The 23,755-nt window shown below is 37.7% G+C and overlaps 2 protein-coding genes across 4 annotated transcripts in view; both read right to left on the bottom strand.

Annotated features, from left to right (window-relative positions):
- LOC134202619 (uncharacterized) overlaps nt 1–23,755 on the bottom strand; it is a 708,184-nt gene that overhangs the window by 517,529 nt on the left and 166,900 nt on the right. The gene's annotated exons all lie outside the window — the stretch shown is intronic.
- Nucleotides 1–23,755, bottom strand: part of LOC134202692 (uncharacterized) — a 228,165-nt gene that overhangs the window by 109,002 nt on the left and 95,408 nt on the right. The gene's annotated exons all lie outside the window — the stretch shown is intronic.

The raw sequence follows: 23,755 nt of genomic DNA on the forward strand, positions 1-23,755 counted from the left end.
TATTTTATCAGTTTTTCTTAATCAGGAGATAATTTTAAGCTAGTTAGTTTCTGAAGGAAAATCAAAATCGTCAAAAACTTACATGAGACTCTTATGCGAATCTTGGCAGTATTATAGTCACCTTTACAACCTCGTGCTTCTTGAGTCTCACTGAGTACATACATTTTGTTATTAATACGGCAAAATTATTCCTACGTCTGAATATAACGCAGTGTTTCAACTTGCCCCGATTCGCGGGGCAAATTGAAACGATGCATATAATAAAATAATTTAAATATAAAAAATATTTATAAAAAAGTTGTTCAGTTTGCTTATTTTTTATGTATAATATTTGGCCCGGACTAGCAAACACCGCAAACGGATTCAAAATATATCAAAGGGTGATTTTTTTACAGCACTTCTAATTTCAACTTTGAAAAAACCGTTTCAACTTACCCCGGTGTACCTTACCAAGACGAAGATGGATGCCCATCTCTCTCTCCCAGGAGGATGATGATTGCGCTTATTTCGTGTGCCAATGAAAGACGCAAGCTAACTGGGTGGTGTGCGGTGCGGTCAATGATGAATCAGTTTGATTGACCGCGCGGTGGCGGTCGAACTGAAAACGTGAACATCGATAGTAATTATTTGGCGGTTTTGGGCCGTTTACGGTTGTGTTGAAGCATTCGTGCGTTAATTCGCGAAGAAGGCATTCAGCAAACCGCAAACATTTCGTGCTTGTGGTGCGGTTTGCCCGAAGCATTCGATGTCATTGATGCGAGGTGATAAAAATTAATTTGTGTCACTGGTGGGAGTGGGATTTGCGCAATTAATCTCATGGAGCCAATAAAGGAACATAATCCCACTCTGGGCATGGATTAAGTGGAATTCAATTTGCGTCGGTGCATAGTCGGCAACAATATTCCTGGACGTGTAGGCAACTAAATTTATGATAAAATTGCTCCAAACGGAGGTGAAGAAAAATAAACTGTTTGTTTCTTGTTCTTATGTCATGTTATCAGCATTTTTAATAGATGATATAAAATACATATGCCAACAATTTAAACACATTTTCTTTATTTGTCTAGATGCCTAGTTCTTTATGTCACGCAATTGCCTGAAATATTTTGCAGACTTTTGCTGATTTATCGCATGCTAGGCCGTCCAGCTATACAACTAGGAAACTAACAACAAGCCTCTTTGTAAAAACGTACAACTCGTGCTGAAAAACTTTAACGTGCTTCAACTGATTCTTGAATGCTTAGACCATCATGTCCAAATTTTAACTTGACTCATTTTAAAGTCTTTCAACATAATGCCTTGAAATGAGGCCTTCGTTATTCTATCGGACTCAGCGGCGTCTTGTCCCGTCCCTTATGAATTGAGGAAACCTTGATAGCGAATCCATGAGTAAATTCTGCAGGTGTTCCCCTTGGTTTTGGTGTCTCAAGTTAGTTTTCCGTGGTCCGTGGAACGCACTGACTATCGAACATTATGAATCCGATAAATAATTTCAGCAGCGGACCAGCAAAGACGGAACCTTGCACATGAAAAAATCCGCTTGCCATCGGAAAGCTCCTAAAGTTATGTGCTGGTCCGATTGAGAATGCCAAAACGGAGGGACAAGGGATCAAATACACCCCGAATATCCGTGAACCCGGGTAGAGATGAAAAACCAACTAATAACATAACAGTAACAAATTTTGCTTTGATATAAAATTTTGTTATTTTAATGCTATTTACAAATAACATAAAATAACAACACATTTTAATATGATAGCGAAATTTTATATTTATATGCTGTTGTACGAAAAAGTAGAATAACAAATAACGAACAAATTTTCCAATCAAAACAAAATTTGTTACACATTTATCACTTGGAACTTCAGCATATGCATAATAACTGATTTTGCTATTTTCTTTTTTCAGATATTTTGCTATTGGTTTGATATTATAATGGAAAAAGGAGTTACTTCTGAGGTATTTGCTGATACAATGTTATGTTGTTATGTTTGCTATTTTAGCAACTATATCAAACAAACCAATATCAGATTTTGCTATTTAGTTATTCATATATTAATGGTAAAAATTGATATTCTTTTACAGTTTTCTTCTACCCGTGTTTGTGCGCCGGTCTGAAAATTGGCGGTGTTTGTTAGAATTTTGATCGGCGGCGGCGCCGTGAATCGGCGTGGAATTTCCTTACGTTTGTATCTAACTTTTGTCTGCATTTTTTCAGGATGTTTTCAAAATTTCAACGGGAGAAACTTTTGAATTTCGCCAGAAAAATCTGATTAACTTCCGAAACAATATTTTAAGCTCCTTTTAGTGGAATGTATTCAACCGACGAGTTAAGTAACTCCATTTAATTCCAACAATTATTTCGATATCTTCGCAGATACGTATTTCGCCCACATATGTGTGGTCGTCTTCAGTGTCTCGTAAGTCGACTAAGTCGAGTCAAGTATTTTTTTATACTTTATTAACGTGATTTTTTATCTTAAAAGTAAGTTCATCACGAGTCGAGTCAAGTTGTGGTCGAAATACGTATCTGCAAAGATATCGAAATAATTGATGGAATTCAAGTTACCTAACTCGTCTTAGACGGTTGATTAACTTCTCTTGAGCTTCTCCAAAATATGAATTTGAAAATTATTTTCGGATTTTCCATGACAACTACTTTGAGAAGTTTTGAGAATTCTTTGGAATTACCAAAGGAAATTATTTGGTATTTCCATGAGAAAATCTTTGGAAATTAGATGAAAAAATCTTCATAATTTTCACGAACTGTTTTTTCGAGTTTTCTACAGGAAAATGTTCGGAAAATTCACGGAAAGTTTCTTTTGAGTATTCTTTGAAATTAACACAAATAATTCTTCAGATTTTCCGCGGGAGATTGTTCGAATTGAGGACATCAACAAAAAAAAATGATTTCATTGGCAAATTGTTCGAAATTTTCATAAGAAATTCATTAGAATCGGCACGGGATTTTTAAAATTTCTATGGGAAATTCTTAGAAATTTTCACGAATTTTATGAAATTTTCACTAATATTGCACAGAACTTCTACATAATTTTTTTTAATTGGAAAACTACTCGGTATTTTAACGAATAAAAATTGGAATTTTGATGCAATTCCTTTGGATTTCTACGGGGAATTCTTTGTACTGTCCATTAGAAATTTTTCGGAAATTCAAAGAAAAATTATTTTAAAAAAAGAGAAAAGGTCGTTTGGCAGAAAACCATTTGGCCGAATAATACGTTAAGTGGAAAACCATCATGCCGAATTGCATTTGGATGAATGAACAACGAAACACAGTTTGGCCAAACATTCGGTAATTTGTCTGAAACGATCATTTGGCCGAAATGGTTGTTTGACAGAAAGGACCATTTGACCGAAAATGTCATTTGGTCCAACGGCCAAACACCTTTGGTATTGTTGCCTTCGGCCAAACGGCCCTACCTGTCATCTGGCCAATAGGCAAAAACCATTTATTCGAATACCACTTGGTTTTACATCACGTTAAGCCGAAATTTATCTAGCTAAATTTTGTTAGGACGTATTAAACTTTTGTTCGAAACGGTATTAGGTTGAAAATGGTTTGACCAAAATGACATTCGGCCGAAAGCGACAAACAGCCGTAAGGCACATTCGGCCGAACTGGTAATTTGACCGAGAAGTTGTTAGTCCAACAGTTCATTTAGCTGAAAATATCATTTTGCCGAAATGGTCGCTATTTGGCCAGCTGTTTTTTTTTTAAGTCAAAGGAACTGTTCGACCCAATGACATTTCCGGCTAAATAGTTTTAGACTATCGAAATTAATTTATAGGATTTTTTTCGATGATAATTTTACTACTCAAAGCGAAAGGGAGTAGATGAAAGTAAGATACAGATTCGATTGACACCGCACTACGTCATCACGTCATTATCTAAGCTATTCCTGGGTGGACGTTAGATAGAATAAACAGCGATTTCAACAATGCTTGTTCTCACATATGGCCCTCAGCCAATCTTCAGTTTCATTTCACGCTCGCTTGCGGTGTAAATCGAATCAGTACTTTCATCACTTTCATCTACTCCCTTTTGCTTGATTGAGTAGTATAATTATTAATGAAAAAAGACAATAAATTAATTGCGATCAAAACGATCCTAATTAGATGGGCTTAAGCCAAATGGTTTGTTTAATTAATTATTTGCGAGCGTCTTAGTTTGTTAACCGTGGCTTGTTCGATCAAACGAAATATAATGCCAAAAAACTTTCAGCATTACCAACAAACAATGTTAGCTATATAAGATTATATGAACGTATTTGTTTCCGTGTAGGACGAAATCAAACGAAATAATGAGGGCATCGATCAAATGGCCTCTATTGAAACAGACCCATACTAGCGGAACCGTAAGCCAGGAACAGCCACACCATAATAGAAAGCAACGACCAGCTTAGACGACGACAGGCCCCATCAATCGATCAAGGGAATGACTCCCTGCCGTTCAAAACTAAACCGGCCACCTTATCACATCCAAGTCCGACGCCGAAAACTTGTCTAGGGGTGTTGGAGATACCAGAGACAAACCCTAGTCAAGGTCTTCGATAGCTCCACTCCACAACCCACAGCACCGACACCTAGGGTATCCACATCGTGATCCGCCAACGATCTGACACGGACAGATACTCCGGTGGCGTTTTCGCCCTATAGTGGAACCTGCGTGACCTCAGATGATCAGATGATCATGGTCTTATGAACGTTTCGTTCATGACACATTTAGTGCGGGTGTGAATCTTTTTTGACCGCAGTTTCTTCTTTTATTTATTTTATTTCGTCAACCAACGTAGACTAGTACATATACATATACATGTTTTTTTTTGTAATGCTATAGTATAATTAAATAATAGGTTTTTTTTAGAAAAGTGATGTATAATTTTGATTTTGAATTTATATTGCTGAATTTGTAATGTTTGTTCTTTGGAAATACTGTCTAATGTTATGCCGAGACATTGTTAAGTCAATAGTTTCTGCAGTGTTGATTGTAAACGGCCATCATTCGGTTGAGAGGCCCAAATTTGGCGTAATTTGTTCGGCAGTGGTTGGTTAAAAATAATGTTCTATGTCGAAGTAGCCGAGAAGGTATGTAAAGTAAAATTTCGATAAAATTTCAGTTGAATCAACACGTTGAGAAACTATATCGAGCATATTATTAGCTTTGTGGATGATTGTGTTATAGTGATCAACAAGAGTTAGTTTCGAATCTAAAATCACTCCTAAATCCCTAACTATTTCGTGTCTTTCTACAGTATTGTTCCCTAATACAATTTGTGTATTTGGTGTTATTCTTTTTCTGCCGAATGATATTATGTTGCATTTCTTAACATTCAGTTGCAATAGGCTTTTTCTGCACCATGTATAGAACATGTGTATTTCATTCTGGAATATGATTATGTCGTCTTCATTTTTTATTTCCATAAATAGCTTTATGTCATCGGCATAAATTAAAATCTTTATATTTTTGAGAATGGAGGTAATGTCATTTACATATAATATAAATAAAAGAGGGCCAAGATGAGAGCCTTGTGGAACTCCTGAAGTGACTTGAATGGGATTGGATTTCTTTCCGTTTAATTTTATTATTTGTTGCCGGTCTGTGAGATAAGATTCAAGCCATCTAAGGAGTCCTGGCTCAATTCCATTTTTTGCAATTTGGAGAGTAACATTGGAATGTCAATACGATCAAACGCCTTGCTAAAGTCAGTGTATAGAGCTTCCACGTAGTTACCATTATCCATTGCATTAAGAGAATAGTCAATGAATTCTATTAAATTTGTAGCGGTAGAGCGACCTTTGAAAAATCCATGCTGCTTATTCGTAATTCTGTTTTTAAGTTGTGAAAATAATTTTTCATTGATAATGGATTCAAAAAGTTTGGAAATGCAAGAGATAATGGCTATTCCACGGTAATTACGAATGTCAGATTTTTGCTTGTTTTGAAGATGGCACAAGATAGGAGCTTTTCCATACCCTGGGAAAATTTCCGGATTCCAATAACAATCTGAAGAGCCAAAACAAAGGTGCAGTCAGCTCTTTAGCCAGACTCTTCATAAATATCGGTGGAATACCGTCAGGACCAGGGCCTTTAGATGCATCTAAGTTTTTTAAAGCGTGTAGAATATCGTTCACCATGATCTGATTAACACCGATATCCCTAGCGAATTCTGGGATAGGCGCAAAAAAATCTAGGTCGCGATCTTGTTCCGAAAAGGTGGTGTATATTTCTTGGAAGAAATCTCCAAAAAGATTACAGATATCTTCCGAGCAATTACCGACGCGTTCGTCTAAATACATGGTTGACGGAAAATTGTCTGATTTTAATTTTGATTTTACGTAATTGAAGAAGTTCTTTGGACATGACTTTATTTCGTTTTCTGTTTTCGTGTTGTGTTCTTCAAATGCTACATCAATTGCTAATTTTAAATGATCGCAGATGTTCAAATATTTTTCCAAATTTTCATTCGTCTTGTCTAGCTTGTAAGTTTTATGTAATTTTTGTTTGCGATTCTTTAAATTTTTTATTTGCCTATTGTACCAAATTGGATATTTTGAATTTCCGCTCCGTCGTTTTCTTCTTTTTGGTACCTCGTCAATAATAATATCAAAAATAATGTTATAAAAGACATCAACGGAAGATTCAATATTACCTTCATTCTCTAAAATTTGCTTCCAGTTAAGCCCATAGTAGACCCGCCTTCGTATTTCACGACTAACTTTGTTATCAGCCGTTAGCACGGATCCAGGGTAGACGAATTCATCGACCACCTCGAAAGCTAGGATAGGATGCGACAACTCAATTGAGACTGCCTTGTTGTTTTTTAGTCGGTTGCTCTGACGAGGTGGTCGCCAGTGCATCCAAATTAATTTGGAACAAAATCTTCTAAATACCATGTATCAAAACTTGATGTTTTTCTTTCTGTTCCATCCATTTTTATATAAGAGAAACGAAAGACTAACAGAGAGAAGTTTTCGCTAATGAAAATATGACTTTCAGGTCGAAAATGACAGAAAGGTGAATGATCTATATATATAAAAATCAATCTATGTATGTATGTTCGCTAACTACTTCTGAACCACTTGGCCGAATTCAACCAAATTTGGTACACACGTTCTCTATCCTCAGGGGAAGTTGACAAAGGGGGTGGGAGGGTCATTTAGAAAAGGGGGAGGGGTTTTGTTTAGAAAACGAACAATTATGTGTAACTTGCATCTCCTAGGACCGATTTCAATCAAATTTTGTACACATATTCAATATAAGGAGACAACCATATGAGAGTGTAATCTTTGAAAGGGGGGAGGGGTCTGGAGGGAGGGTATGGTTCAGAAAACGGGTAATTCAGAGTAAATTCTGAACCCCTGCACCGATTTCAACCAAATTTGATACAAACATTCTCTACCCTAAACAAAAAGATAACAAAGCGGGTGGGGCGGTCATTGTAAAAAAGGGAGGGTATGGGGAGGGGTTGTCTTTATAAAACGAGCAATTCAGTGTAACTCCCAACCCCAGTACCCATATCAACCAAATTTTGTACACATATTCACTAAGAGTAGTCGATCATATGGAAGTGTAATTTGGGAAAGAGGGAGGGGCTGGGGGAGGGTATTGTTCAGAAAACAAGCAATTCAGTGTATCTTTTGAATCCCTGGACCGATTTCATCCAAATTTGGTACACACATTCTCTATCCTAAGGAGAAAATAACAAAGGGTGGTATGATCATTGGGAAAAAGGGAGGGTAAGGGGAAGGGTTGTATTTAGAAAAGAGCAATTCAGTGTAACACCTAACTCCCAGGACCGATTTCAACCAAAATTGGTGTACATTTTCTATCCCAAGGAGAAGATAACAAAGGAGGTGGGAGGGTCATTGGGGAAAAAGGGAAGTTATGGGGAAGGGTTGTCTTTAAAAAAATGAGCAATTCAGTGTAACTCCCAGGATAAATTACAACCAGATTTGGTACACTTATTCTCTATTTTTGGAAGATGTTTATTGAAAAGGTAGAAGGGCCAAACAAATATATAAAAATAGATTGATACAAAGGAACAATTCTATGAGCGGTAGATCTACCTCTGTGGGTTTTGTGCTACAGCATTGGACATTTTAATTGAATAATTTACTTTTCAGTCCCTAGCAAAGCCGAATACATATAGCTATTAGCTATCTATATATCTCGGATACTTATTCAACGTATGTGACGTATGTGATTTTGTAAACAAAAATTTAAACGTTGATTTCTGCAATCTGATAGCACTCCCACGCAAACCATCGCCACATACAGGTAGGGGAGGTTTCGGCTACATGTTCGTTGTGTTGGTTTGCGTAGGAGTGCCATCATATTTGACAAATCGACGTATGCATCTTTTTTACAAAATCACATACGTCCTTTTGAATAAGTACCGAGATATATAAAACTCAATGTTTGTATGTTTGTGTGTATGCTCCAGCCTAACTTCTGAACCCATTATTGTATTGTTTAGTTATCGATCAATTTAACCATTTATCGAAATTATGGTTGCCCAGTGACAAGCAATGATTAATGTGTTTCCTTCTGGATGGTGAATGTGATCCCTTCTTTAAAAATAGACGTTTGCCCGGAATAAGGCATCGGTGGATGTTTTTCCTTCTTTAGAAATAAACGTTTGCCGGAATATGGCGATTATGGGTTTGCTCCCTTCTTCAAAATCAGTCAATGTTTTCAAATGAAATCTGCCTTCTTCTGATCAAATGATGAAGTATCGATAAGAAAACGCAATTATCCTGTTGACCAATTGGTTTATTCATTTTCCGATTGTGAAAAAAAAGTCTGCGAATCAAACTGGCAATTCCGAGCAAGGCCGGGTACATAAAGCTAGTAATGCTTAAAATCAAAAGTTTTAAACCTTCAGATAAATTTATATGGTGTTTGCAGTTCAATATAAATTAATGTTGTATCAAAAAACTGGAACTCAAACATTTACGTGTCTATCAACTTTACAAACCAGCAACACGGCCAAACTAACAACATGCTTCCCTTCGAAAAACGCGCCGCAACCAATCGAAGTAATCGATTGTCATTTTCAACCAATCAGCAACCGGTCCGATTGTGACAGAAAATCGGTACGATTTTTAATGACTACTTGGCACATCCTATCCTACCTCGAAAGTATCCCCGTCTATCGTAACACTTTTCCCTCTTTACTTTGTCTTCAATGCATTCACAACCAGTCCAACTTTTTGTTGCTTCACGTTTCAGGCGGATGTCCATTTCTGTCACCTTTTAAAATGTTCGACCGACAATATCCATGTCATCCGCGAAACAAGAAGAAAATTATTTTGAGCTTTTTAGTGGAATGTCTTCACTTGTCATAAGACGAGTTTGTACAATTCCATTGAATTCCACCAGTTAATTGTATCTTGACAGATACGTATTTGGACCTCAACAGTAAGGCCGTCTTCAGTGTCTCGTACGAGTCGAGTCAGTCAATTACGAAACACTGAAGACGACCTTACTGTTGAGGTCGAAATACGTATCTGTCAAGATCAGGGTAGAAATATTTCACAGTCAATGCAGTGAAAAACATGGATCTCAGTATAATCTGCAGTCGCCTTCATCGCCGCCGTGGTGAGTGCGACTGGGTGCAGCCGAAAAATCATTTCCAACACCAACCTTTCGATTTTCAGATTCAGCCACTCACAAGTCGCTCTAACCGGCTGCTCAGTTCGCGCCTTACCGTATGACTGTGAGTGGCCCATTTAAACGCGTGGTGATTTTTTTCAATTTGCTGGGTGAATGTGTACATTTTGCTGTGGTAAATTTCATCTTCGCGGCGCAGTGGGTGATGTGAATTCTGTTGTTTACTTTTAAAATAAAAAATTGATATAAAAAAACATCACCTTCATCCAGTGCTGCCGAATATTTACAGCCCTGGTCAAGATACAATTAAGTGGTGGAATTCAATGGGATTGTACAAACTCGTCTTATGACAAGTGGCTGGATCTGTTTAAAATCGTACCCCGGCTGTTACACCCGGCTCTCCGCATGACACCTTCTAGCGCAATGTTGAACAACAGGCACAAAAGTCCACCTGTCTTAGTCCCCGGCGCGATTCAATCTAACTGGAGTGTTACTCCGAAAAATTTACACAGTTTTGCACACCATCCACCGTTGCCTTAATCAGTCTAGTTAGCTTCCCAGAGAAGCTGTTCTCGTCCGTATTTTTTCCATAACTCTACGCAGTCTATACTGTCGTATGCCGCCTTGAAATCAATTAGCAGATGGTACCTGGTATTCACGGCATTTTTGGAGGATTCGCCGTACAATAAAGATCTGGTCCGTTGTCGAGCGGCCGTCAACGAAATTGGCTTGATAACTTTCCACGAACTCATTCACTATTTATGACAGACAACGGAAGATCATCGGGGATATAATTTTTTAGGTGGCATTAAGAATGATGATCGCTTGAAAGTTTTCGCCTTTCTTGTAGATGGGGCATATGACCCCTTTCTTCCACTCGCCCAGTACCTGTTCCGTCTCACAGATTCTGCCTTTCAGTTTGTGCAGACAAGTGGTCAGCTTTACCAGCCCCATCCTGATGATCTCAGCTTCGATACCATCCTTATCAGCTGCTTTATTGGTTTTTAGCTGTTGGGTGGCATTTTTAACTTCCATCAAGGTGGGAGCGGGATGGCTTCCATCGGAGGAATATCCGGAGGAATTCCTGGAGAAATATTCAAAGGAAATCCTGGAGAAATATCCGGAAGAATTCCTGATGATAGTACAGGGTGCGGCAAAAAATAATGCGAAAATGTTTAAACTTGAATATTGGGTTAATTCGAGTAGCTTGTGACTAATTTCTGTTGAAAGTATGTTTGTTTATGTTTACTTTCAAATGCCGCACCGAGAGATAGTAATTGTTGTACTGCAAATTTGTAAAAATGTACTCAAAAGAAGTGATTACTAGTTTGTTGCTCGTCCAGAAGACGCCGAATGAGATTACTATCGCCTTAAAATGTCTCTGTATGATGGGTCTAAGCAACGGATCCCGGAAAGTGAACATCCGAGCTTTACACGTATGCCAAACGTGATCAAATTGGCTAGTGGAAAGATTGCTCGCAAGCTGGTGCGTTCCACCAGAAAACTTGTCAAAAAAAAACGAAAAAAACGAAAACTTTTCGCGTCAATGCTGACGCCAACGGTCGCACGGACCGGTTCATCTCACCGAAGAAAGTTGCCGATGTTCTGGAGAAAGTTAAATTTAAATTTCAAAACAATCCGGCTGATCTCATGATGTTTGGCTTGGGGGCGTCCAACGGTTTGAAACTGCCGCCTGTTTTCATTGATATTGGGGTTAATATCAATATCGAATTGTTTATCGGTATTTTAAAGGACCAAGTGCTTCCCTGGGGGAAGGCCGAATTCCCCGAGGATCAAAACGTTGTCCTTCAGCAAGATGAAGCGCCTTTTCACAAGTTCAATCGACCCAACAATGGCTGAAGAACAACATGATATTTTGGTCGAAAGATTTGTGACTCTCTAGCAGTCCAGATCTTAATCCGTTGGGTTAGACGATTGGAGCGTATGTTGAAGCACGAGTCTGCAAACCATCGCACCCTTGTGTGAAGACCCTAACGTTTGCCATAATATGCACTTGGCAATCGATGTCGGATGACTAGGTTCGATAGGCGTGTTCTAGCTCCGGCGTCGTCTTGAGGATATTATTAATAAAAATAAAGCACACAATTTCAGTAAATTTGTTTGAAAGGGCCTTTTAATGATAACTGAGCTTGAAAATTATGAAAAATTGCTTGGAGCGGTTCAAATGGGATTTAAAAGAAATAGAACCAATGTTCGCATTATTTTCAGCCGCACCCTGTATATCCGGACGAAGTCCAGAAGGAATATGCGGAGGAATATCTGAAGAAATTTCTGGGAGAATATCTCGAGGAATATCCGAAGGAATATTTGTCATATTTGTTTTATTTCTCTTTTTTTTTGTCTTATTTGTCTTATTTATTATTAACTTATTTGTCTTAGGGGTCGTACACTAATAACGTAACCAGTCCACGTAGTCCACCATTTTCTTACGCTCCATATAAATAAAAAATGTTTGATATGGCAAAAATCTAAAATGGAGGGAGGGGGGTTTAAACACCCTGAAAAATTGCTTACGTGATTAGTGTACGGCCCCTTATTTATCTTATTTGTCTTATTTGGCAACAAGAAAGGGAACACTGCTATATTTGGCCGAATAGTTAAACTTAGTTTCCTTATTATGTTTCGTTATTATGTGAGAAATGGAATGTTCCAAGTGAATACTAAACAGCGCGAACTGAGAAATGAGATGTTCGAAATAAGTAGAGAGTGGTAAGAAGCGATTACTGAAAAACGACAGTGAGTATTCAGTAGTGAGATGTGTGCATCAACATGTGAGAAACAACAGAACCAAGCACTGAGAAATGAGAGATGACAATTGGAAAGTGGGAAGCGAGATGTTGAGTAATGAGAAGTGAGTGACATAAGACAGAAATAAGAAGGAAGATAGAAAAGGGAGGATTCAAAAAGAAAGAAGGATAGAGAACGAAACGAGATTCTTACTTCTCGTTCAGTAATACTCAATTCTCACTTCTTCCTACTCCTTTCTCACAACTCAATTCTCGCTTCTCACTTCTTACTTTTCTCCTCTTACTTCTCCTCTAGCCTCTCACTTCCCACTACTCTCTTCTCAGTCCACATTCATTTCTCACTTCGCACAACTCACTTCAAACTTCTCATTTTTCACTTTTTCACTTATAACTTCTTATATTTCACTTCTGGCTTCTCATTTCTCACTTATCACTTCGAACTTTTCGCTTCTCACTACTACTTGGCACTTCTAACTTCTCATTTCTCCCTTTTCACTTAACACTTTTAATTTCTCGCTTTTAATTTTTCACTTCTCACATATCTTTATTTCTCACACCTTACTTAAAACTTTTCATATCTCACTACTATTTCACACCTCGAATTTCTCACTTACCACTATTCACTTCTCACTTCTCTATTACTTGCAGGGATTGAACTTATCATTTCATTATCATTTAGTATTCAGCCAATAACTCATTCCAGTAGTGGAATTACGAGAAGTGTTGTATGGCGGACTTCTAGCGCTGATTCCCCTCTACAACTTTGTCTACGGGTATATTGCTCTATGTCTGATATTCACAGCGTGAAACGCTAGGATCACTCAATATACTAAATGATAATAAGTGTTATTATCATTTAGTATATTAAATGATACTAGCGTTTCCTGCGGTGAATATTAGACATAGAGCAATGTACCCTTAGACAAAGTTGTAGAGGGGAATCAGCGCTAGAAGTTCGCCATACAACATTTTTCGGAATTCCGCCTCTGGAATGAGTTATTGGCTGAATACTAAATGATAATGAAATGATAAGTTCAATCCCTGATTACTTGTTACTTTTCACTTTTTTCATCTATTACTTTTCATTTATCACTACTCACTTCGCACTTCCAATTTTTCACATCTAACTTCTCATTTCTCACTACCCACTTCTCACTTCTCATTTCTTCCTTCTCACTTATTACTTCTCATATTCCACTTCTGACTTCTCATTTCTCACTTATCACTTTTCACTTCCAACTTCTAACTTTTCACTACTACTTCGCACTTCTAATTTCTCACTTCTAACTTTTCTCTTCTCATTTCTCACTTCTCACCTCTCTCTTTTCACTTCACACTTTGAATTTCTCAATATTTACTTCTCTTTTTTCACTTTTCCCTTCTAACTTCTAACTTTTCACTTCTCACTTTCATTTTTCACTTATTACTTCTCACAACTCCCTTCGCACCTCAAATTTTTCACCTATTTCTCACTTCCCTTTACTCACTTCTCACTTCTATTTGTTGTCTTATTTATCTTGATTGTCCTGTCCCTTTCCTATATTTGATTTAAATTTATATATTTGGTAGCTTCGTGTTTGCTAATTCACATTCTTTATTTTCTCGTGTCACGCTAGATACAAAATTGATCGCTCTCATCGCTCCTTTCCAGTCGTGCGCCACAAGAAAATATGCTGTTGCTCTCCCATAATGATAATTTTTGTATGGAATTTAAAAAACTTGGTTGTAGTAAAAAAAAAGTTCTTCAAAATTTTATGCGGATGTAGATGGCCGAACAATTTTTCGAATAAAAGTTGAATTTCGTAATAATGCTTGATCAATTCTCCATGCAACTAAAAAGTGGTGAATGCTAGGTAGGATTTGTAGGTAAAAATGTTGTAAATCCCACCAAAAGAACCAAACTATCGTACATTCTGAAGATATGTTAGATTTAATTTTGGACCACCAGTTTTAATTTTGGAACACCTATTGAACATATTTTGGACCACTTGAATATTTTTTTATTGCTTGCAAAGTTATAAATTTATTATCTCCAGCATTTTTGGCGTTTTCATCCTTGAAGTCCTTGTTAATACATTTTAATAAGCACTCAAAAGCTTAGAACAATATCTACTAGCTAGGGGTATTGAAGCTAATATCAAATACAGTACCACTCGGTGCAGCATCATAAAAGCAAATCAAACGTACGGCCCATGGCCGTGATGTATGCACCTGATCACTCCAACCCTGCCATATTTTTTATGTAGTTTGCCAGATTTGTTTCATTTGCGTCATTGATAGTAGTGTGTTGCCCGGTTCTTCCTTGCTCCTTGTACATTCTTTTCAAAACGACCGTGAGGGAATAATGAAAACAGTTACATGTTGGTTTGATAGACATTTTTCTAGGGCTTACATCAATGAACGGTAATTTATAAATGCGGTATGAACAGTAGTTTATGAATGGTTTGATACTAGAGAAACAAATGGTTTGTAAAAACAAAAGTTTAAGAGATCTAGAACTTAAAAAGAAGATATGTCGAAAATATGTTAGGTATAATGAAAAATGAACCTACTTTTTACATGCCTCGGAAAACTGTTTTTAAACTTACAATGTTTTGCTTAAGATATGAAACTGCTTCAATTAGGTTTCAATAAGTCAACAACATCATTCACATGTTTTAAATCTATGTACAAATAAACTTAAAGCTTTTGAAAGTTGACTTCAATTTTACAATGTCGTCTTGGTTTTGGTCTAATCCAGCCGGGATGAGTAACTAGGTAAACAAATGTAGGAGATCCATAAGGTGATAGTTTCTTTTTGCAATAAAATTTAAATGTTGCATGTTTTATTTAGTTTTGAGTGATATAAATGCAAAATTCAGCTAGGTGGTCTAAAATATGAGCCCGATCGAAAATACAGCTATTACCCTATCTGACCAAACATAGATTTTCGTAAAATTTTCCAAAATTACTATCTATTTTACATAAAGCCTGTTCGCGTTAAATTTCGGACACCCATCATTCAACGCGATTTTTAAACATTTTTACCAACCATTGCACAATAGGAAAAAAGGTGGTATTTTTGGCCAGAATTATGAATCCTGCAATAAACGGCGGTATTCACCATAAAAACATAGATAGAAAAGAAAAATATTTCTATCAACAATCTGAGCCAGTTAATGTTCCTTTCGACCTCACGAAAAACATTGACTGGCCGAAATTTGCATCGGCGGTAAAAATTAGTATTGAATCAACTGATACTCTTCCACCTTTGGATGAATATCGATTCCTTACTGAGTTGATTCAAAAAAGCGCACTAGAAGCTCAGAAACGACGCGTTCCAAGTACATCTGTCATAAGAAGACCAGCCACTCCTGGATGGGATGATGAATGTACTAAGTTGTATTCTGAGAAATCTGATGCCTTCAAGGCCTTCCGTAAACACGGAAGGTCTGAGCTTTTTGAAGAGTATTTGAGGCTCGAAAGAAAGCTCAAAAATCTTCTCAAGGCTGAAAACGTAGCTACTGGCGACGTTTTGTCGAGGGACTATCACGAGAAACCTCAACACTTTGGAAAACGGCCCGCAACATGCGGAACCGCATTTCCACCAACGAGAGTGAAGAATACTCCAATCGATGGATATTCAACTTCGCAAAAAACGGTCTGTCCAGATTCCGTACCAGCAGAACCGCTATTTCGAGAATCAGTCACTGATCCCGGTTCTTTGGGTGGACCATTCTCAATGCTGGAACTTTCTATGTCTCTTCTTTCATCGAATAACTCTGCTCCGGGATGCGATAACATCAAATTCAATCTTCTTAAAAACCTCCCAGATATCGCAAAAAGACGATTACTTGACCTGTACAACTGTTTCATGGAGTACAACATTGTGCCACCTGAATGGCGACAGGTGAAAGTAATAGCTATTCAAAAGCCTGGAAAACCAGCGTCTAATCACAATTCATACCGACCGATTGCCATGCTATCATGCATGAGAAAATTATTGGAGAAAATGATCCTTTCAAGAGTCGACCATTGGGTCGAAGAAAATGCATTGCTTTCAAATACTCAGTTTGGATTTAGAAAAGGGAAAGGAACAAACGATTGTCTAGCGTTGCTTTCTTCAGATATACAACTGGCCTTTGCGCACAAGGAGCAATTGGCTTCAGTATTCTTGGACATTAAGGGCGCTTTTGATTCAGTTTCCATAGAAGTACTGTCAGGCAATCTGCACAGTAGTGGATTACCCGTTATTTTGAACAATTTCTTGTACAATTTATTGTCAGTAAAACAAATGAACTTCACACTCGGCACTCTGACAACTTCCAGAAATAGCTACATGGGCCTTCCCCAAGGTTCGTGTTTAAGTCCCTTGCTTTATAATTTCTATGTTAAAGATATTGACAATTGTTTGGAAGGACAATGCACGCTCAGACAACTTGCAGATGATGCCGTGGTCTCTCTAAGAGGTCCATGTGCAGCTGTCTTGCAAGGACCATTGCAAAGTACCCTGGATAATCTGACTGTTTGGGCCAGACATTTAGGGATCGAGTTTTCACCGCAAAAACTCAATTGGTTGTGTTTACTAAGAAGCGGTATCCTGCTCAACTGAAGCTCAAGCTGTTGAATGATGACATCAACCAATCTTTATCTTCTAAATACCTTGGGGTCGTGTTTGATTCCAAATGTACCTGGAAACTCCACATTGAGTATTTGATAGAGAAATGCCGGAAAAGGATCCATTTCCTACGTTCTATCTCCGGAACATGGTGGGGTGCTCACCCGGAAGACCTCATCAAACTCTATAGAACGACTATTCTCTCTGTTTTAGAGTATGGCTCCTTCTGCTTCCTCTCAGCAGCTGATTGCCACCTGATCAAATTGGAACGAATTCAGTATCGTTGTTTGCGTATTGCCCTTGGTTGTATGCATTCAACGCATAACATGAGCCTGGAGGTGCTTGCTGGAGTCACTCCTTTAAAGCACCGTTACTGGGAGCTCTCACTTAGAATACTCATCAAATGTGGAACAAGTAACACACTTGTTCTAGATAACTTCGATAATATGCTTGAACTAACTTGTCGTTCAAGATTCCTGAGAGTTTATCTCAACTACATATCGTCAGATCTTTGTCTTCCGTGTTATAATCCCCCTCGAGTTCACTTCACCAACGACAGTTCCTCAATTGTATATGATCTGTCCATGAAACATGCTATTCAAGGAATACCAGATCATCTTCGACAAATATCTATTCCCTCACTTTTTTCTGAAAAATATGAACATGTCAATTGCAACAACAGATATTTCACTGATGGTTCTCGCATCAACGGATCCACTGGCTTCGGTGTTTTCAATGTAACTTCAACCACCTTCCAAAAACTTCAGGAACCGTGTTCGGTTTATGTTGCTGAGCTGGCAGCAATTAACTTCGCTTTGGGGATAATTTCCAATCAGCCCGTAGACCATTATTTCATCTTCTCGGATAGTCTTAGTTCTATCGAGGCACTCCGATCGATGAAACCTGTTAAGCACGCATCTTACTTTCTTTCAAACATAAGAGAGCAGATGCGTGTTTTGGTCGAAAGATCATTCAAGATTACCTTTGTTTGGGTCCCATCTCACTGCTCAATCTACGGCAATGAGAAGGCAGACTCGCTGGCAAAGGTGGGCGCACAGGAAGGTGAGGTTTATGATAGACAATTCTCGAGCAACGAGTTTTTCCCATTAGTCCGTCAGAGTACTCTTCAAAGTTGGCAAAGAAATTGGACACACAACGAACTTGGACGGTGGCTATTTTCTATAGTTCCAAAAGTTTCTGGGCGAGCGTGGTTCAGAGGTGAGGACTTAAGTCGAGGCTTCATTCGCGTGATGTCGAGACTTATGTCTAATCACTATTCACTAAACGCACATTTGTACAGAATAAACCTTGTCGATAGCAACTTATGTAGGTGCGGAGCCGGTTATGATGACATCGATCACGTAGTTTGGTCCTGCTCGGAAAATGACGCCTCCAGAGAGCAATTATTGGATACCCTTGTGGCCCGAGGTAAACAACCCTTCAGGGAAGTTCGAGGTGTTTTGGGAGATCGTGATGTTGTCTATATGCAGGCCATTTATAGTTTTCTTTGTGCTTCTGACATCAAAATTTAATATTTTGTTTTTTTTCTTCTTTCTTCAAAGTTTTTTTTTGTTTAGTCTCTGCCTTTTTGTTTCGTAGATCTCCATAGCTCTTGCCATCCGGAAGATGCTCCCAGTCGAACCATTCCTCGAGCATGACGACACGCCACATCGTCACTGACGCCAAATGCCCGGATGAGAAGCTGAAATTTCCTTATCCCAAATCCTAAGCCCCGTCCATCCCTAAACATTGTAAACTAACCTCGAGTCACCACGAGTACGCTGGCTCCTTCCCCTCTCTTATTAACTGTATAATAAAATGATATTGATTGTATATATCACAAAGAACCATGGCTCCGTAAAGTGTTACACACGCCTGAGCCTACCAAATAAACGAACTTGGAAAAAAAAAAAAAAAGAAAAATATTTTTTTCTGCGCCTTCAATGGGGTATGGGGCCAATTTTCGGCAAAGTATCGATTTTTGTCATATTCTACAAAACCAACGGAATTTGGTCACTTTTTGGATTGCAATAAGCCTATTTGATGCTAGATAAAATATTAATGGTCATATACTGTATATTCGTATCACAGACAAATGGACGCAACACAGATTTCCTAAAATGATCAAAAAGCACGATTAGCTTCTGGCGTTGAAAATTGAGTAGAACTTATTAAACCAACAAAGGAGGGCAGAACAGATTCAATTAGAGTCATATTGTGACATCAACGAAATGGAGATTCATTTATTTAATATTTCAATAAGATTTCTTTCATAATTATAAAAAGGTATTGTGACAAAGAGTTATTCACACTACTCATCCAACACGTTATGACACGTTATGGTTAAATCTATAATTCGCTCCTATAATGTAGTAATGTCAAAATTTTAAATTTTGAACAACTTCCCTTCTCACTGCGTAACGCTTTTTATATGATAGATGATTTTTTCTTGAATGATGCGCAACGTTAAGGCATAACCCTTTCCCTTAAAATGTTATGTGAATTGTGTTCGTCACCAAATTCAATTGAAGTGGCATTATTGAGTAACTCAGATTAAAATTTAAAAAATTAGAAGTTTACCAAAACACCTGATTAATCTCCCTAGCGGTAATGTTGTCTTTCTCGTACATTATAAGAAAATGTATTTTGGCCATAACTTTTGAGCCCATAGTTCGATCCAGCCTATTTTTAATAGGGAACAATGGACCAACGTTCTCTGATTGATGAAACTTGTTGCGAGTAAATCGGTTTAGAGTAAGTGCTTAAAAAAGAGTTAAGACCGTTTTTGCTCACACACATACAGACATTCACACACACGTACACACAGACATCACCTCTATTCTTCAAACTGAGACGATCAGTATACAACACCATTAGTGTTTGGGCTTTTTTTAAATGCTTTTAGAGCGATCATATAGCTTCTACGTATACTTAGTACACGAGAAAGGCAAAAATGGGCAATTTTTAAAATTCATGTATCTTACAAAATGGTGAATTTGGGCAGAATTTTATTCATGGTCTTCAAAGCTTAAGAGTTCAGTGGTGTAGTGCATGATGTCTTCCTGCGGGGTATTGCGGGGCATCAAACTGTTTTGTTCGTTAAATATTGCGTAAAATATGCTTTTACAAAACTACTAAAAACTAAATTCTGGACGAAGCTATTATTACATTATCAAGCCTATTGCATAGATCTGTTTAAGAGCTTTGTAACGATATATAAATATGTTACTTTTGAGACGAAAACATGGCAAAGCTGACTGTTTTCCCAAAAAAACGTAAAAATATAATTTCTAGGAGGGGCTAGTTTGAACGCCCCCAACCCCTCCCTAAAAAATCTGAAAAATAAAAACCGTCCTGATTATAGAAATATAGGTTATTAGCTGTGTATTCATCACATTTTACTCGCCCAAATCGAAAATTGGCCTTTTGGTAGTTTTGGCCACACCTTTATATGGGGCTGTCCTATTGTGCATTGAGACAAACTTTTTACATGACAGGTCAATCTATTACCTTTACTGCTGGTTTTATTTGTGTATTTGTTAACATTATCTAACTGTCCGAAATTTAACGTGGACAGGCTTTAGATGTACAGTCCCCGCTATAAAATTGGAATTACCCTTTAAAAATATGAGAAAGTGTTTTGCACATATTTCTTTATGTCCGGTGGCGTTCAGAACCCCACTTTTTCCTTTGCCTTTGCACTAATACAAAAAAATGAAAATTTGTAATATTTTGGCAGCCGAAATAGAAAATTTCTAAAATCCAAATCCAGTGCACAAGTAGATAAAGGTCAAGGAAACGCCACTGATTGAATCTTATGTCCGATTTGTGATCTTCACGGCTTATTTGAAAGAGAAGTAGATTTTGAGCATGAAATGTTTAACAGAACACATTCTTAGTGGAAAGCATGTTGATATTTGGACAAAATTTCACTTTTTGTCCAAAACGAACATAACTTTTAAAGCCTAAGTTCTTCGAAAATGAGCCGACAAAATTTTAAAGCAATTATGCTAACAGAACTCTAAATGCATGATCTTTTTATATCTTTTTTGAAAACATGGCGAAAATTGTTTGATTTGTTTATATTTACTGAAATAGAGAGAAACATGTATAAGTCACATCCGCCTAAAGTTTGGGTTTATCTATTGGAATTATAAAATGAAACTAGCTTTATGTACCCGGCCTTGCTCGGAATTGCCAGTTTGGTTTGCAGTTTTCTTTTACAATCGGAAAATGATAAAACCAATTGATCAACAGGGTAGTTGTGTTTATTTATTCATACTTTATCATTTGATTAAAAGAAGGCTTTTGGAAACATTGACTGATTTTGAAGAAGGGATCGTGGGTTTGAAAGGTCTTATTCCGGGAAAACGTCTATTTCTAAAGAAGGAAAAACATTCATCGATGCCATATTCGGCAACGCATATTTTTAAAGAAGGGATCACACCCGCCATTGCCTTATTCCGGGCAAATGCCTACTTTTGAAGAAGCAATCACATCCACCATTCAGAAGGAAACACATTAATCATTGCTTTTCACTGGGCATACAATTATTCCGATGAACATTCCAAAAGTCCCTTCCAGCCTCTCTATAATAGTTTCCTTTGGGTAGAGATTACGTGCTTACTTGTTTGGTTTGAATTGACCTATGCGATAAAAAGGTATACGAAACTGTTCGTTTAATGAATATACCCTCTCTCTCATTTAGCTATGGCACTCATACCCAGTCTGATATAGTCTTCCTTAGACAGATAATATGGGTTCCAAATTTGGTGGACATCGATAAATGGGTTCAGAAGTCATGCTGAATTGATCGATAACTAAACAATACCCCCTCTCCCACATCCTCCCCTTTTTTTAAAATTACTTAACCACATCCACTAAAATCGCTTCCTTAGGACAGACAATATTTGATACAAATTTGGTTTAAATCGGTCATGAGGCTCAGGATTTACATTGAGTTGATCGATTGCTAAACAATACCCCTCCCTCATACCCTCCCTCTTTTGTAAAGACCACCCCTCCTCCCACACCCTCCCTCTTTTCCAAAGAGCATGCCTAACCCCCTCTCGTCCCCTTCTTAGGATAAAGAATTTGTGTTCCAAAAAGGGGTTCAGAGTTTACACTGCGTTGATCGATAATTAAGCAATACCCCTCCCCCCATACCCTCCCCTTTTTCAAAGAGCATACTTAACCTCCCTTTCGTTCCCTCTGTAAGATAAAGGATTTGTGTTTCAAATTCGGTTGAAATCGGCCAAGGGGTTCAGAGTTGACACTGCGTTGATCGATAACTAAGCAATACCCCTCCCCCCCATACCCTCCCCCTTTTCCAAAGAGCATGCTCAACCCCTCTATCGTCCCATCCTTAAGATAAAGAATTTGTGTTCAAAATTTGGTTGAAATCGGCCAAGGGGTTCAGAATTTACACTGAGTTGATCGATAACTAAGCAATACCCCTCCCCCACACCTCCCCTTTTCCAAAGAGCATGCTAAACCCCATATCGTCCCCTTTAAGATAAGGAATTTGTGCTCCAAATTTGGTCGAATTCGGCCAAGGGGTTCAGAATTTAAACTGCGTAAATCGATAATTAAGCAATACCTCTCCCCCCATACCCTCCCCCTTTTCCAAAATGCATGCTCGACCCGTCCTCTCCTTAAGATAAAGAATTTGTGTTCGAAATTTGGTTGAAATCGGCCAAGGGGTTCAGAATTTACACTGAGTTGACCGATAACTAAGCAATACCCCTCCCCCCACACCCTCCCCATTTTCCAAAGAGCATGCCTAACCCCCCTATCGTTGTCTCCTCAAGATAAAGAATGTGTGTTCCAAATTTGGTTAAAATCGGTAAATGGGTTCAGAAGTTATGCTGGAACATACATACAAACATACATACAAACATACAAACATTGAGTTTTATATATATATAATAATAATATAATAATAATATAGAAGATAGAAGATAGAAGATAGAAGATAGAAGATAGAAGATAGAAGATAGATTGTTCATAACTCATAGATTTCTTGCCCATTTTTAGCTCATAAAAGTGCATATGCAGCATTATCTATATCAACAAGAACAACTGGCTCTTGACGGTTCCATAAAAAATAAATGTGTAAAGCATCTTCACGTTAATCTGAGAACTGTAAGCACTCTAAAAAGTCCGATTTTTAGATCAGGGGACTGAAGAGAAGGCTAATACGCCTACCCATCATTCGTTCAATGTTTTTGTTTTAATCTCGTTTAATTCATGATAACAAAGCTACGGAAGTATCGACGGGCTATTTTTCGACATAATAAAGCCATACAAACACAAAATGTTAGATAAACCTCAACTGATTGCAAGTTTTCGCGAGGAAAAGTTAATTGCCGATAATTAGCACTAGCTGCGTACGAACCAATCACCCAAAATGAGCAGCTGCATTCGGGTATACCACCCAGAAACTGGGTACCAAAAACAGCAGTACCAAAAACAATGTTGGGTAGAGTGCCATTGTACCGCGGATGACAGGCGTTTCACCCTCCTGGTTTAGAAAGAGTTCGTTTTTTATTGGTTTATCGGTCTTGTATTTATTATTTATTATTTGAGGTATCAGACAACAACAAAAAATCAACAGTAATTGAAATGTGTATACAAAGTATAATAACTCGTAGAGTGGTAAAGCTGATTTTACTGATCATAACCCAAAATGATGCGTTTTCACTACTACAATCCTACTGAAAAAAAAAAACGAAAGTATAACGAGATTTGACTCAT

The sequence above is a fragment of the Armigeres subalbatus genome, chromosome 1 (assembly GCF_024139115.2).
Source record: "Armigeres subalbatus isolate Guangzhou_Male chromosome 1, GZ_Asu_2, whole genome shotgun sequence".
Lineage (NCBI taxonomy): Eukaryota > Metazoa > Arthropoda > Insecta > Diptera > Culicidae > Armigeres > Armigeres subalbatus.